This window comes from Labrus mixtus, chromosome 9, assembly GCF_963584025.1.
Source record: "Labrus mixtus chromosome 9, fLabMix1.1, whole genome shotgun sequence".
NCBI classification, from domain to species: domain Eukaryota; kingdom Metazoa; phylum Chordata; class Actinopteri; order Labriformes; family Labridae; genus Labrus; species Labrus mixtus.
In genome coordinates this window covers 23,429,319-23,445,404 of record NC_083620.1, presented here as the reverse complement: position 1 = coordinate 23,445,404, position 16,086 = coordinate 23,429,319, and the positions used below count along the sequence as shown (strand labels likewise).

General features: G+C 41.0%; 1 protein-coding gene across 3 annotated transcripts in view; it reads left to right on the top strand.

Annotated features, from left to right (window-relative positions):
* Positions 1-448: 448 nt before the first annotated feature.
* Positions 449-16,086, top strand: part of tiam1b (TIAM Rac1 associated GEF 1b) — a 42,477-nt gene continuing 26,839 nt past the window's right edge. The window contains exon 1 of one of the 3 annotated variants that reach the window (XM_061046982.1): positions 449-597. The gene's annotated coding sequence lies outside the window, so the exon portion shown is untranslated. Of the gene's footprint in view, positions 598-804; positions 1,228-11,156; positions 11,308-16,086 lie in introns of those variants that run through there. The other 2 variants (XM_061046984.1, XM_061046983.1) reach the window with 2 other exon arrangements.

Below are 16,086 nucleotides of genomic sequence, written 5' to 3'. Positions count from 1 at the left end.
GTTTTTTTTTTTTTTTTACTTTTGTTGATCAAACTCACACGTCACTTCATAACAGACACGGATTGATAATTCTGTATGACTGTAATGTTACAGGAGTTCGCAATGATACTGGATTTAATTGCAACATAAATCTGTATTATTTTAGTCTGAAATGTCTAAATCAGATGTGCCACTAACTAAGAGCGTCTGTCTTGTCTCATTTGCTCACAGACAGACATCACCACAGTATTAATATGAATTATTATGGTTAACATATCTCCCCATTTGTTGCGTGATCATAACACAGACCACTATTTAGCCACATTTGCATCTCTCACAGATATTTCATGCCGATTTGAGGTGACTCGCCGCTGATTGGCTCGGATAAGAAATAAGTGGCACTCCTGTGATCCACTTGCACGCCGTCTCCAAGGAAGCTGGGCCCCGCCCCTCTCAGCGGTGTGAAACAGCACGCATGGTCCGCGGACAGGCAGGCAGGCAGGCAGGCAGGCAGACCTTGGAGAGGCGAGGGATGTGGATGTCTATCACCGGCGTGTGAAACATGCAGATTTTAATGTCAGGATGGACACAGCGAGAACAGAGGCGCGGCGGTGACAGGTATGTAGGGGACACCGGTAAGCGTGCGGCCTATTTATTATAAGGAATAAAAAAGATCGATGTCCGAACATGTTTCCGCGTGGTCCTAGCGCCGCATGTTCGCATGACCGCGTCACTCAATCATACAAGTTTATCAGAGGTGACAGCTGATACCGCACTGAGGCGGCGAAACGGTTCAGTGGACGAGTCCGACAAGCTTTCTCATGTTCACCGATTGTCGCACATCTGGTGTCTGGCTATTCAGTTAAGACATCTGTGTTTTGGGGGTAAAAGCAGCAGGAGTGACGGTGCATACAGCAAAGGGGTTTACGTGCATGCCCAGACAGTCATCCTCGCACAGCAGCCCTATGCACAAATGTGCCTTCTTCTCAGCATCAGAATGCAGTTTTAACCAGACATGCAGGAAAACGGACAGAGGAACATCCGCATCACCTCGGAGGTGTTTGAACGTCTCTGTGGTCATTTTCTACTGAAGGGGCGTGTGGCCTCAGTGCGGTAAATTGTTGCATGGAGCAGTCATCTAATCACGCTGGTTCCATCTCTCTGCCTTGTAAACAGAAGATCCGGTGCTTCTCCTGTGTTTACACCGTGCTTTAGTAACCGATCATGCGCAGGTGACTCGACTGAAAGGTAATAGCTCATTCGTGCAGCTGCTTAACTCCAATGACCTTATGATGTCAAGTTTGTTGCAGCGTCACCACCACACTCTGCTGCTGTAATTGGTGTCTTCCTGTCCTGATACTGTTGTGCTGTGATAAACATCCTGAACTGGCTGGTGTCTTTAGGGGACTCTCAAGTGATGTGAATGTGCAATGCTGTGAATTTAGTAGATGGTGCTGCATCAGATGTTTAGACGTCTTATCACACCATGCATGTGACCAATGTTTTTTTTTTTTATTCAGTCTCTGAAAAATAACATATTCTGAATTGAAACAGACAATTGGAAGCTGATTATATAAGATATTTGAGCAATATAGGCCTGCAATCTGTTGTCATTGTGTTTTTATGCGATGCATGCTTTCAAATGAAATGTCATTTTCTGTAAGGCGCTGTTTTTTTTCTTGGTCTCTGCAGCATGTTGATTGCAGTTTTGACTTTTCTTCAAATAATCATTGAAAAAATACTTTATCCATCAATAAGACAAACATATATCCATGCATTGACTGCCAGTCTACTACAATATAGTTTATAGAAAGCACAAGTGTAAAACTGTAGTTGTTAAAACCCTTAAAGTGATAGTATACAAATCTAATCATGTCATATCCAATCCCCATGGACTTGAAGGGAGAAATTAATCGTTCATTTCTTCACGTGTTTGACTTTTTTTTGTGAATTCTTGAAGTAAAGAGTTTCCCACAAGGGAAAATCTTACAACACTCCCAGAAATCTCTTAAACCGCAGCATAATCCACTTTGTATCCGTCCTAATGCTCAGCATGTTCCAATCCTATAATTTGCCTAAAAGCATTGCTTCTGTCCTCATACTCTTCCTACTCAAAGCTCCTGAGCTCTAACAGAAGGTGTCATGGAGACATTGACAAAATGATTCAGTTTTCAATGTATACAGTATGTGTGGAAGCTATACAGTTCTTTTGTTGTACAGTGCTAATGTAAACTAGTTTTGACGTCTTCTCAGAAATCTGTCACACCATCCTGCAGCGTTCACGTCAACAGAAGCGTTAAAACATGCAGCTTCCTCCAACATTACACTGAAACCAATTTGTTTGCACAGCGGTGGTTCTAATGCAATGGCCTAATGAGAAACTTCACTCTTATTTGGGGCAAAAAAAGTTTATCCTGGCTCAAGTTTTGCAACACGGAGAGCTAATCAGATTAGCTCTAATTCACATTTGTAACTGAGAACTTTGTAGCTTGAATGGAGTTATTCTACCTTTTCGGCTGTCAAAAGAAACTGCTTTATCTCCTCAACACCCCCTCAAGCCCTTTGCTTTTTAAACGAACATTTTAATTTTTTATTTTAAAAGCTCACTGATTCATTTTTTCTGTGTGGAATTAGGCACAGTCAGTGTTGTTAGTCGGAAGATGCTGTTGAATTTGATTGGCTTAATCTAATTTGGAATTTCAATCTGTTTTCTATATTTGTTCTCTTGTTGATTTAAAGGATGAAAGTTGAGATTATCTTGTCAACCTGTGGCGAGTGTTTCTGCAGTGGTAACGGAACCTGCATGCATAACTCAAACAGCAATCTGAATGCCTTGTCTGTGATGGAATAAACAACGTAGCTGTGGCGCATCCGGCAGAAAAGCCCCAGCGTTGGGTGATGTGTCCTCAGGGTAGTGGTGGTAACCCGAGTACACCTGTGTGACATGCCTGCGCAGAGACCTCACCCTCCCTCTCTCTCTTATTGTCTGCCTCTGTGTGGTCGAGCTGTGACTAGTTTTTACTCCCCCCTGGCTGCTGTCCACACTCTTTAACTCTCCGTCTCAAAGATCTCAAATGTTAGCCCAATTTGAGGCACTGTAGCGACTTTAGCCACACATGAAAGAATGTCTGCACATTCATATGGTAATGCGTTGGCTTTTTGTACAATCCATGACTTTGTTTTCCATGCGTGTACAGCGACGTACAACCAAACACAGTTGATTTCTTCAGATGCGCATAATTTAAACCTCAAAAGTGCTCTTTGTGAATTATTCATTTCCGTCCCACTTACACATAGTGCTTCATTCCTTTTGCAAAGTGGTGAAAAGTAAATACTGAAGAGAGTCTAGTGTTTTGCTTAGTGCAAAGTGAATAACATACTGATCCCAGTGTGATAACATTAACACACACCATTCATTCCAACGCAAACTGTCTGATGACTGCTGTATTCCCGACGGTGCTTTGGTCAAATCAATAGTTTTATTGTTAATAACATTATGATAGCATGTCTTTAAGAAGTGTTTGAAATCCTTTAGGGTTACATAACTTGAATCAAAGGACTGACTTACTTGGCTTGACTTCTAACCATATGTTAGATGAGTAAATAAGAAGAGGAGGTGTTCTGTGGAAATATTATATGGAATAATATATGGAAGTATAGAAATTACACCACAGACGTAGAGCTTGAAATATTTCCCAGGAAACATGTCATCCTGCTAAGTGGCTGATTTTTAGGTATTACAATAAGAGCACTGAGTTCTGCTAAAGCCTCAGCAGCATGCACACAAGTCTCCAGATGTGGTAGGAAATTGCCGTCTGAATAACCATTATTCTGCACCTATGGTCTGATGAAATGACCTCATCAGTACTCAAGTGCAGTTTACTTGTATGCACACTGAGCAAAGTTGTTTAAAGATTTGACTTAACTCTGGGCCTCCTTTGAGTCACGTTTACTAAATCATATTTGCTGAGGCTGAATAGATGCTCTGTTCATAAAAAAAGAGGGATCTCATGATTCCGTTGTTGTTGTTTCATTTAATTATAGAAATATGAACTTCCACACATTTATCTGGTAAATGCTTCACCTGATCTAAATTTGGTTGTAAATGACTCAGTTGATTTATCTTTTATATCTTCAAACATATGCTGTTTTCAGCTTCAACTTCAGTGTTCAATTATTTTTGGTCTTTTTTTTTTTTTTTTTTTTTTTTTTGCCCTAACATGTTTACAGGATGTATTTAAGAGGACAATGTCCCTCCCTTTCATTCCAGCTGAAATATGACCATTTGAATCACATTCTATAAAACCCTCTAGAGTTTGCGAGTGGTCTTCTCCCACACAGATCCTGTAATGAAGCAGCCACATTGTGTAACAGTGTTGCTGTTGCAGCTGTGAGTGGTCTTCTCTCTTGTTGAATGCAGTCTTCACAGGCTGATAGCCAAGTTGGTCTTGTGAGGATTATCAGCTCTTTTTTCTGCACAGAACAACTCTGTCCTTATATGAGAGGAAGATAGACTTCTTGTTGCAGCCATAATTATGCAAGAAACAATTCGGTCAGTCTTTTTTTTTCTACTATATGTATATCAAATAATAACATGACATTGTATTTAAGAGAGGTTTTTTTTTCTAAATCAAGCAGTCTGTCTTCTTTTTCTAGCTCAAATTGATTGATGAAGGACAACTATGCTTTCCTTCAACCCCTGTTTACATCCATGTTGTATTGAGTTACAGACAAGAGCTCGGTGTACCCTTGTTCCTCTGACAGGATATCAGTCTCCATTAGAGAACACTATTGATGTGCTGTTGTATCAGTCTGTCTTCCACCATCTTTGGACAGGATTCCAATTGTTATCACTCATCAGCCACATTGTTCACATCTGAAAGTAAAGTATCACCATGTTCTGCTAAGCAGGTGATTTGCTGAATTTCTGAACCCATGCTTCTGTGTTGCACATGTATTTGGAAAAAAAATAGATGTACACATTTTTCTCATGAATTCATGATTGCAGAGGCTGAATGTTGCCACATATTCCCGCATCTGACAAAGTGAGGTCATGTGTGATGAATTCATGATGTGCTGACAGTCAGCATAATATGGAAAAGCACCTAGATTGCTTGCCAAGATTTGATCCCAGATGCTTTCGAGAGCACATCCCCCCCCCCCCCCCCCCTCCCCCTTGTATTGCTGCACGTAAGAGTGACTCTGCACTTCATGCGGTGTGAGAAAAATGTTTAGTTGTGCTTATACACTCTATAAAACTTGGACAGTCTCATTGACGTCATTGGTTACTGGCAGGGAACTTTGAATGATTGAGAACGGCTTATTGAAAACGCTGTCTTAACCTTACTTTTGCTCAACCTATAGGAACGGTCAAAGCGATGGAGTTGAGGCAGGCCTTAAGGCTCGTGGGAAACATCTGCCCACAAATAAATCAGTCATATCGGTCACCCCTAATAATGCATAACTCTTAATAATATCAAAACGGATTAGTTATTCAAAATAATTCAACCCCCTCCCCCAGTACAGTGTGTGCTGCTAAAGGCATGGACTATTCAGACTGTAAACATGTCTATTTCTGCTGTGGAAATGAGCATTTTTAAAGAGCCCACATTATGCCCTTTTTGGGGTTCGTATATTTAAACGATGTACCTACTTTTGTACGTTCACAATAGCTAAAGTCCGAAAAAAGTGTCTGTTTTCATGTACTGCTCCTCCTTGCTCCCTCTACGCTCTGAGTCTGTCAGCTACGCTCTGTTGAGCCCACACTGTTAGACCCCACGTGGGCCAAGTCTGCTCTGATTGGTCTGCCGGTCCGCTCTGTCGTTATTGGTCAGTTGCTCCGCACGCTTCTCGGAAATGTCCCGCCTCTTTTACCATATTAGGAATGCAGCCACTGGCTCCGTCCGAGGGGGGCTAGAACCGAGCGTTACATGCGGCTAATGCTGCAGCTAACAGGAGGACGTAGGAGAAGCCGCGTTTCCGCGGACTTTGAATTTTTGCACATAGATGTGCCTAAACATGCACAGGACATTTGGAAAACACACTAAAGAGCATATAAAACCAGAAAAAGCATAATATGGGACCTTTAAATGGGTGTGCATGTGACCTCTAGGGCGTTTGGAGCCAGCCTCAAGTGGACACCTGAGGAACTGCAGTTTTTTTTTTTCACACTTCCGCCTTTGGCTTCACTTTTAACACTGTAGGTTGCCGCTTTGCACCAACAGCAAGGGCTCTGAGATCTGTTCCCCTTTCAGTAAAAGCTTGGAGCAAGCAGCTCACTGCTCTGGAAACATTATGTATTAATTTCACCTTTCAAGCTTAATGAACGTGTGGGTGTTCTCATGAATTATTACAAACCTTAATGAATACTCTGATCACATTAAAAAACAAGTAGGCCAAATGCTGATGCTCTCACCTTTTAGAAACAAACAATTTCTCCCAGCAAATTGAGCTTTTCTGCAATGTGTAGACTCAAGGATTCATAGCCTCTTTTAGGTTGTTGTATTCTCCTAAAAGGAATATCTCAAAAGATTATCTTCTAGTTCTGGCTGGTTACTATTCTGAAGTAAGAGGTTACTGTCTATATGTGCAGGTTAGTGTTTTGTTTTCACTAGCACTCTGGTACCAGCTCTGCATAATGGTCATAGGATTTGGCAAATCCTCACAGACGAGGATCAGAAGGCATCTCCAGAGCTTTGTTCCTCCTCCCTGTTCCATGAGCAGGAACGTATGACTGGCTGTCAGAAATGCACATGTTGATGATCATCAGCATCATGTGGCTGATAGAGCCTTGTGGTTTGGGATGAAAAATAGATACTAAGTGCAAAAACTGCTGAGACTACAAGCCTCTTTTGGGAGACTAGAGTGACATTACTGCACCGTCAATCATATACAGGAGAAGAAGGGCCTTTTGGTTGACTTTGATGTGGGAGGAGATTTTAGTTGGTATATCATGATTATTAGTATTAATAAGAATTTTTTGGCATTTTCATAATGGCGGTGGCTACAAGAGGTCCTGACATCAAGGCAAAAGATGGGCTCATTTGCAAGAAAGATTCAAGTTTGTAAGAAATTAGTAAAAGAAACAATTTAATTGACTATTTACATGGGAAGGAGTTCCAATATTACATGTTGAAAGACAGTGGCTGAGGATGAAAACAATAGTTCAAGTTAATCAAATACATAAAATGTACCATTTTGAATTAAAATTGTTTAAACCATTTGTGCTGAAAAATAAGTAGACACAAAACCATATTCTCTATTTTATTCATTTATAAAATGTTATTGTAACAGTAGGCTTTGTCCTAAAACTTGATTCTCAGAATATTTATAAAACATCATCTAATGATCCAGATTTCTCTTGACCTGTCATTTGCTAATTGAGCCATGTATGCTTTTTAGCAGTTGACAAATTTGTGTGGGCAAAATGATGGTCAGTGTGCTCTTTATGTAAGGCTCTGTATTGACCTTGCCCAGCAGCTTGTTAAGTGCAGACCACTGCACTGAAATATGCTCGGAGCACAGTTGAAAATGTAATATTGGACAGCTACCTATGCTCTCTATATGGGTTCAGTCCCAACCAATCAATTCCAGCTTTTTCTTCGCATTTTAAATTATTTCCCTCTCTGTACCGCTGTCTTTGATGTTTGCTCTTGAGAGTCAACTCACTGCTGGAGACCACTGGATCCTCCGCTAATGATCTCAACCCGGTGTGAGGTTACTGCTTTCATGTCTTGTGTAACAGTTGCATTTTTCTCTTTGAGATATCAGTTGTACATAGTGTCCTTTTCAGTACAATGGATCATCTGTTTCATCAGAAGGGGCAGCAGGAGAGTGTCTGGTGTTGTGATTGAGGAGACCTTGAAGAAAATAAACACTTGAACCCTTGTGGTGATGGAGCTTCTTTACAGTGATGTAGATATATGAAATGCTCTTATGACAAACAAAGTGCTGCATCCAAATAACCTCCTTGGTCGATAGTAATATGTGATGTATGCACAGTCACGGTGTATTAATATACTAGAGGCTGTGATGTACAGTTCTGACATTTAAAGTTTGAATCAACAGACTGAGGCTGTTGAATCTACATCTTGATTATGTGCCCAACACTCACCCATTGTTTGTTTGTTGGGAGTTAGATTGGTGCGAGACAAAGAAGCACTTTAGTTTTGTAGTTCAAAGTTCTTTCAGCTGGTGCTAGACATGGTTTCATTCTACTGTGTAGATGTTTTAGAACATTTTCATATAATCATAATATCCTCAACAAGTCTTTCACCTTATTACAGCCTGCCTTGACGGCCGACATTGAAATTGCTGTATATTTCTTTTTTTCTCTAAAGGGCAGGGCATTGTGTCTCTTAAAATGCTCATTTCTTTCACATTAACACATTTCAAGTGGAAGAGTAAACTTTACAACTGCATCCAGTTGAATTATTCTTCATCCTATGGTCCAATCAGAATGTCGATAATAAAACAGTGAATGGACATTGGACAATTATTAACTGACCTTTATTGAATGGTTTCTGTATCCTGGGGGATACAGACATTTGACAGCCTATGGGTTGTTGGAGGGGAAATGAAGTGGGTGCACTTGATATCAGGAGAAACACTGAAGGGAGGGTTTGTTGAAGTACTCAGGTCATGTGACTTCATGCCAACATTAACACACACAAATCATTTGTATCAAAATCCACGTGTGGCTAATGTTAGTGCTAGAATGGCCAGCCTTTGCTTCTCCTTGCAGGTTAATGTCTATGTGCCTGTGATAAATGTTGTTACGCATTATGCCAGTTTAACCTGACACAGCCTACATACGTTTGAATCTCCATTTTCTAGATCAAAATACTTCTAGACGTGTTGCTCCTACAAGATGCTATCCGGTCACTGTGCTTGTTTACATCCTGGTAGTAGAGCAAGGAGGCACATTAACTGGGACCACGGCCAGTCTGTGGCTACACTCCTGGCTAGTGGCAGGCAGCCCCGTTAAAGCTTGAAGATGATATTTGACCAGCATTGAGGAACAACAAATAAAATATTATGAACCGTTTAACCGTCTAGTAATTCTGGTGGTGACTCGGGGGGTGAAAACATTTAATTGGCTTTTCGACTATTAAAAGCCTCTGCTGGGACGTTTAATTGAAACTTTGGCTTGGACGAGAAATTTCCAAATGGTTTTACGTTATATCTGTGAACATATTTTTTGTTTCATAATATTCACTCATATGTAAACAGCCTTTAACAAAAACATTTGAATGAGTCAGATTGTTGTACTTTTTTGTGTGTGGGGTCAGTCTATTGCATATCCGGGGAAATAGAACTCTGTCTCTGCTCCACATTCAGCAGTTTTTATTTTTTTCTGTTCACTATGGCTGAAGGTGATTGGCAGTGATTGCTGTTGGTTGTGACACCTGGACAGCATCAGCAGTCTGAAGTGTTGCTGTGGATATGTAACCGTAGTCTCACCTGCCAAATTGCTCCACCACATCGAATGGCCTGTCAATGAATTGGATGTCCAACTCAATCAGTTAGTAAATTGAGAGAGGATAGCACTGAGCTTAATAGCCCTGTGTGCTGCCGATGAGAAAGCAGACTATTCTGTTTAGCTGAGCACCTTGAAAGCAATCTACATTTCTAAGATGCCTGTGGTGAGAGCAGACGTGGATTCAGCATTAGTTCGCGTTTCACTGATAGGCACATTTAGAGCACTGCAAACTGATCCAGTATTTTTTGGGCACGGGGACAAGCAGATAAGATGATCTCGTTGTATGTAACTTACATTTTCAATTCACCACCTCTCTGAGTACAGGAAAGTCAGTCTGGGTTAATATATGGTTGTCAATTTCTACTATCCCCAACATCATAGAACTACATCGACATTTTCTTTCCCCCACCCTCTGAAGTAGATTTGTCAGATTTAATAACAGTCTCTTGTCATAATGACTTCAGATGGTTCATGTGCTGCCAGGTCTTTTGTTTGCATTGGATTAGATCCCAAACAAATTGTTTGAAGACTTATTGAAAAGGCAATATTGGCACATGGTGTGTTTTGTGTGGGAAATTTGAAGAAATTCTGGGACAAAACCCTCAAAGACAAATCATTGGGACAGATTACCTGTGTGAAATCAAGTTCAGAAACAAGGCTGGATCCCTTTGCAGACCAGACATTCCTGTCCTAACGATGAAACCCCTGTGGTTGAGTTTAAAATCAGGGTCAAAACCTTGGCATGACATGAATCTACATTCAGAGGAAGTGTCTGACCACAGTGCTGAGAGCTTTTTTTTATGTTGGTCATAGTCATCACAAAGTCTAGACATTGGCAATTCACTCCTCCAATCTTGGTGCGCCCCCCCCCTGTCCCTCCTCTGCGTGGCTGTCAGGATGTTTACGTCCTCTGCCTCAGCGCTCCATGCAAAGCTGCTCCTGGAGCACATGATGCAGGCTGCAGCTAAACACTGTCGCTGCCGCTGTGCCCTCACTCCGTCGTCCTCCCTTCCTCTCTCCCCTGTTAACTCCGCAGGTTCCATCATCTGAAAATGAATCGGGCACTGCTGCCGCTGCTGACGTGATAGCCACACGACATCACTGGTGCTATGACAACAGCAAGCCTCTCTCTCTCTCTTTCTTACAGGTCCATTTTGGACTGTTGTTGAATGTTCCAAATTAATCCAACACAACACATTAAGACTGTGACCCTTTCAGCCCTTAGTGCCTTGGAAGCAAAGTAAACATTGCTTTAATTTCCTAGAATGCTGTTTTTGTAAATCCGGCTTTTTAGCCACAAAGAAAAGAGGTTAAAGCAAAAATAATTTCTGTCTTGGCTACGAAAATGAGCTCAAGTTTACAATTAAGCTGCAAGTGATCTGGCAGGGAAAATGAACAGCATGACAGTTGTTGATCTTATCAGTTTCCATACGACAAAAAGGCTGCAACTTTAGTGTAAACATAAAGCTTCTCATAGGGGAGTGGAGGGGCAATTACAGAGGAGACAAGGGAGGGAACACACATTCCTGCTGGCAGTAGGTTTGTAGTTTAGGGGGATGGAATTATAGAAGGAAGGAGGGAGCAAGAAGGGGAGGGAGGGAGCCAAGAGTGTGAAAGAGTCAGCAAGAGGAGGAGGAGGAGAGGGGTTACAAACAGGCACTCCCCCACCCTTCCCTCAGTTCCTCAACTCATCCTTGCATACAGGAGTCAGTCTGCTGTGGACTTACAGGAAGAGTATCAACAATCCCCTCATGTAGAGCTTGAAATTTACCCCTCAGTGTGGAGTTACTTTTGGCTTCTGCCTGGAGAAAAAAAAGAAGTGACACTTCCTGGTTGCACAGAGTAAGGTAAGTCATTGTAAGTGCTGTGTATCTTTTTTTTTTGTTGTTGCCTGTTTCTAGTGTGTTTGGCTGTGTAAGTAGATAGAGGAGACAAATGGCTGTCCAGCCTTAAACCTCCCACTCATCAGAAAAGGTGCTAAATAACAACACCACCAGCAACACACAGTCAACGTGTGGCCTGTGAGCATAGGGTTTGGTACATTTCAGACTGCAGTTAAATTTGTCAGATCCAACCAAAGCTCTTGCAAATCATGTTTCCTTGAGGGTTTGCATTTTTCAAGTTGAAATGTTTTATTTCCATAGTTTGCAACAGTGATTTTGTTTCCACCCTCATATACTATTAGGTCATTGGGGTTTTGCGTGTGTAAAGACCCCAGGACATGGTTACATCACACACGATGTAACCATGTCCTGGGGTCTTCACAGCCTGTGTTTAGGGTGGGGTTCCACCTCATGTTTGTACCTGTAGCACTCCTGTGTAGGGGAACAACTTCTACCTACAACTGCAGGCAGCGGGCCATTGTATTGCTCTCCATTCTCTGCCGAATGCAAACAATACTGCTTGTGTCTGCGTAGTTGTAATGACAAAGCAGCGTCAGTGGTGGAGGTTTTGTGATGCTGAGAAAGAGAGATGATGAATTGCAAATGTGGGAGATGGTCAAAGTCAAGGAGAATTCCCAGAGCGCATCCTGGAGGGGGGCTGGAGGACTTCATGATGTGTGAGTTCATTTAAAATCCGGGCTTTGTGTTTGAAAGGCGGTTGTGTGACTCCTGCGGTGGGGAGAGGGGCGAGAAATGGTCATCTGGTGTCATAGTTATGGAAATGTATTGACCGCTTGGGGCTTAGCAGGACAGGAGGTCAGGCTCCAGCTTTCAGGCTTGTAAATCATGACAAAGCTCTCATGATGAGTGCAGAAAAGCAAGCTTTAAAAAAAAACAACAACTATGAGTTCTTTTAAAAAACTTAATAGGAAAATCACATTCAACGGGAAACTTGAGTTTTATCTTTAATTAAACCTAATAAAATGACTCTCCTGAGAATAAAATGTGTGATCGCAGATTGTTTTGCATGATCTTGTGTCATAAGCTTCACTTAATTGAAAGGCACGGTGTGCAATAGAACAAAGGTTATATTGTAGACTTACAAGCCAGTCGAGTTCATCTGAGATCAGGTGGTCTTTCAGAGTCGAATTAAGCATGGTGAGACATGCAGCTCCACAATTAGATTTTTTCTAGCCCCTCTTGTTGACACCAGAAAGCTCAACCACTGCTCATTTTGTTTAGGCTTATCCTCGTGCAACATTTACATATAACTGTTTTGAACAGTACACTTTAGTAAACCAGGTTTTTGTTTTGTATTATTTTGATTTGACTTTTTTAAATTGGATTCATTTACAGTTGAGATTGCGATGAAAGAGGGAGACATATAGAAACAGAAGCAACCCCTGAGATAACATGTGATGGTATAGGTAGACTGTCGGACTACAAGGATGCACCTTTAGCTAAAAAGTTTGGCCTTATTTGAAAACACTAGTAAAATGCATGAAGGTATCATACTTCTGCTGAAATGTGCCTTTCTAGGTGAGATTTTACCACAGCGCCAAAGAGAACTGTGATCAGAGCTGCTTGGAGGAAACAGACATATTTTCTACCCTGCTTTGTGTAGTCATGTGTGTCAGGATCCACCTTGGCTCTGCCTCAGTGCACAATGCAACACAGTATGGGGCTGGGAGCTCCAGGGGTGTTATGGTTGGAGTGGTGCTCAGGGATTCTCCACAAGCTCTGTCAACTGATATGATTTCGAGCAACATGTCCTTTGAGCATGTAAACATTAAATAAGTTACACTTAAAATGCATGCATTAAGGATATCTTAAGGAACTAGGATGATCAAATAGTCTTCATTCTTATCGGAGAGTATTTTAAATTAGCTGCTTATTGATAATGCAATCAAAATGACGCACCTTTTCATTAAACCAGGAGTGATTTTGAGTGGAGTTTGAATTATATGCCATGCTCTTACATTTCTGTATAAAAGAAAGCAACTTAAACTGAAGCCATGCTCAGAACTCACTGACCTGAAAGCGAACGATTGCCTCTGTGGAAAAGATCTCGAGTGAAGCAGATATAGAAATCACATTTCCAATGCAGCATTGCTGTTCCTCTGTGTCGTTGGCATTGTGTTTATTCTGCTGCCAGCAGAGGGACATTCAGAGGAAACACACTGAGCTGCCACACTGAGATTGCTAGGTGAATGGCTCGGCTAGCAGTGGACTGGCTTCTGGTCTGAAAACATCAACATCCATTCAGTGCTGTTTTGTTGTACTGCTGGCTTACTGAAGAGCGAAGGACATCAGATTTGAACTTCACATAATGAAAAAGGAAGAGAGCTGACCGATGCTGAAGGGTAAAACCCGCAGACATACAGTACAAACTATACAAGCACAGAAAATATTCAGACATTATTGCACCTTTATACATTTTCATTATAATGTGTCTCAAAGGTTTGATTACACCTTTTTTCATTGTCTCTGCAATTTTTCTTTTTTAAATAATGTGAGTGGCACATATAGTTAACTTTTATGAAATGACATGTCATTTATCTCCAGAATGAAATCCTAGACTAACTATTAAACTTTAAATAGAATAGAGGGAATAAACACAAGACAAAAAAAAAGTTCTGTTCAAGTTCCCAGCGTATAATATTCCCCGGTGCATGCACCAATTTGCCAAAACAGAAACCTTGTGTTTTGGTAACCAGTTTTCCCAGCATTGATACCGTTGATCACAAATCTGTAATCATAAAGCTGTCAAACACATTTGCTCCTAGTGAGAGGGGGGGGGGGGTTGTTGGGTGTGTTCGGAGTCAGACTGTGGAGGAGCAGATTGTTAAAGTCAGGAATGTGAAGTATGTAAAGGCAGACTGGTGCGGATACTCTGTGTGGTGACAATGACAGTAACAGGCAATGAGATGGGACACTCAAGAAAGTCTCTGGTGGTTTTGTGGTTGTGATATTTTATCACAGCAGCTGACGCCTTTTTTCCTTTCATGAAGCGCTTTCTTTACACTTCTCGGATGAATACCCCCCACCACAAACTGTAAAATATTGATCCTGAATTCCTGTGTGATCCTTCTGTCACTTTCTCACATTTCTCCACACATCTGAAGGTTTTATTATCAGGAGGGAAGTTTGAAACATTTCAAAGGGTTTACTTTTGCACTTTTGTTTTCATCCAGATGTGCTTTAATGGATTAAAGATAACTAGATCTTGCTTCTGATCTAGCAGCAGCTTCTGTAAGACAAAAAAGGATTACTGATGTTCAGACACAGTGGCCTGTGTAATGAACACTGAGGCTGTGATCTAGAGAAATTACATTTAGGGAAAATGACAGAATAAATGGGAGGTTAATTAAATCCGGAGATTAAATTAAGTGATTCAACAGAATTACTTTGTTCTGGTGTATCCAAATCATCAAATGCGATAAAAAGGGGCTACATCGGAAACACTAATGGGAAGGACATTTTGTTAAACCTTCATGTCTCAAACTGTGTTGTCAGTTCTTAATGCTATTCACACTAACACCCAATGTTTGCACTTGTATGCCTGTCTTCCGGCATTTGAATCTCTGTTAAAGGTAGTTTCTGTAAACTCAGCTGATCGTTTTTTTTTTTAGCACAGACTGATAGAAATGGAGGTTTGCAAAAAATAAATATAAGTTCTTAAAATAAATAAGGTTTATAAAAATGTGCTCAGTGTATATTCATTTTTACTCAACACAGCTTTATACACAAATAAACATTATTTGTGATACTATACAAAAACAATCCTTTTGAAAGAGACATTTTAGATTGGGTTGTTTTCTTATGTTACCCTTGTAAGTAATGCTCGACCAGTTCAACTAAATGACTTGTACAGGCTAAGTTTTAAAGGCTGTAATATTCAAAGTGACATAATAAAGATAGTAGTTTAAAGGACACCCCCACCCCACATTAAAAACCACTGAACCCTCCCCCATAACTGTAGTGAGAGGAGTTACAAACACATCCTGTACTTACCACCCTTTGTCTTACAGCGGCCTGTGGCTGACGTGTTATCCCAATTAACAGCTGTTGAAGGACTTCAAAAGTTGTCATTGAGGGGCTAAAGAGTTGTGAGCAGGAGGTGGTCTGATGGCACCTCGGATGTGATCAAGAAATTGCTGGTATTGATCATAGAGATGAAAGTACTCGGAGCATTTAAATGACAAAATCCTGTATCTTGAGCCAGTGTTGAGGTAGAACAATGGTTTCTCTCAGCATTGTATCTTTTAACATAAACATTTAGGTGAGATTTTATATCACCAGGTTCTCATCGGGGTCTGTACCGTCTAACTGACTGCAGCCATAGAAGCAATGTAAGCATTTTTCACCCTCTAAAGTGCAATAAAGATCTGTTGACCCAACGAAACCTGCAGCATCTGTTCTACACAAATCCCATGCAGCTTAAACAGCAGCAGCAGTGGTGACCTCTGCACACAGTGGTGCTCCAGAGAAAACACTTGCAGGGACAAAGGTGCCACCAGGCTAAACATGACCAGCTGCTGCACAGCAACAAGCTCCAGAAATGGTTTCTAAAGATGTATTGCAGTGAAAATAGCTCAATTTTGAAGGTAGCAAATTGTGGAAATGCAAATACAGTCTTGTGATTGAAGCTTATCTTTCATAAAAAGAAATAAAACCACGGCAGTTCAGCTTCATGTAGAATCATAATTGGTACTCTCAGGGGAGTTTGCAAAAACGTGATTC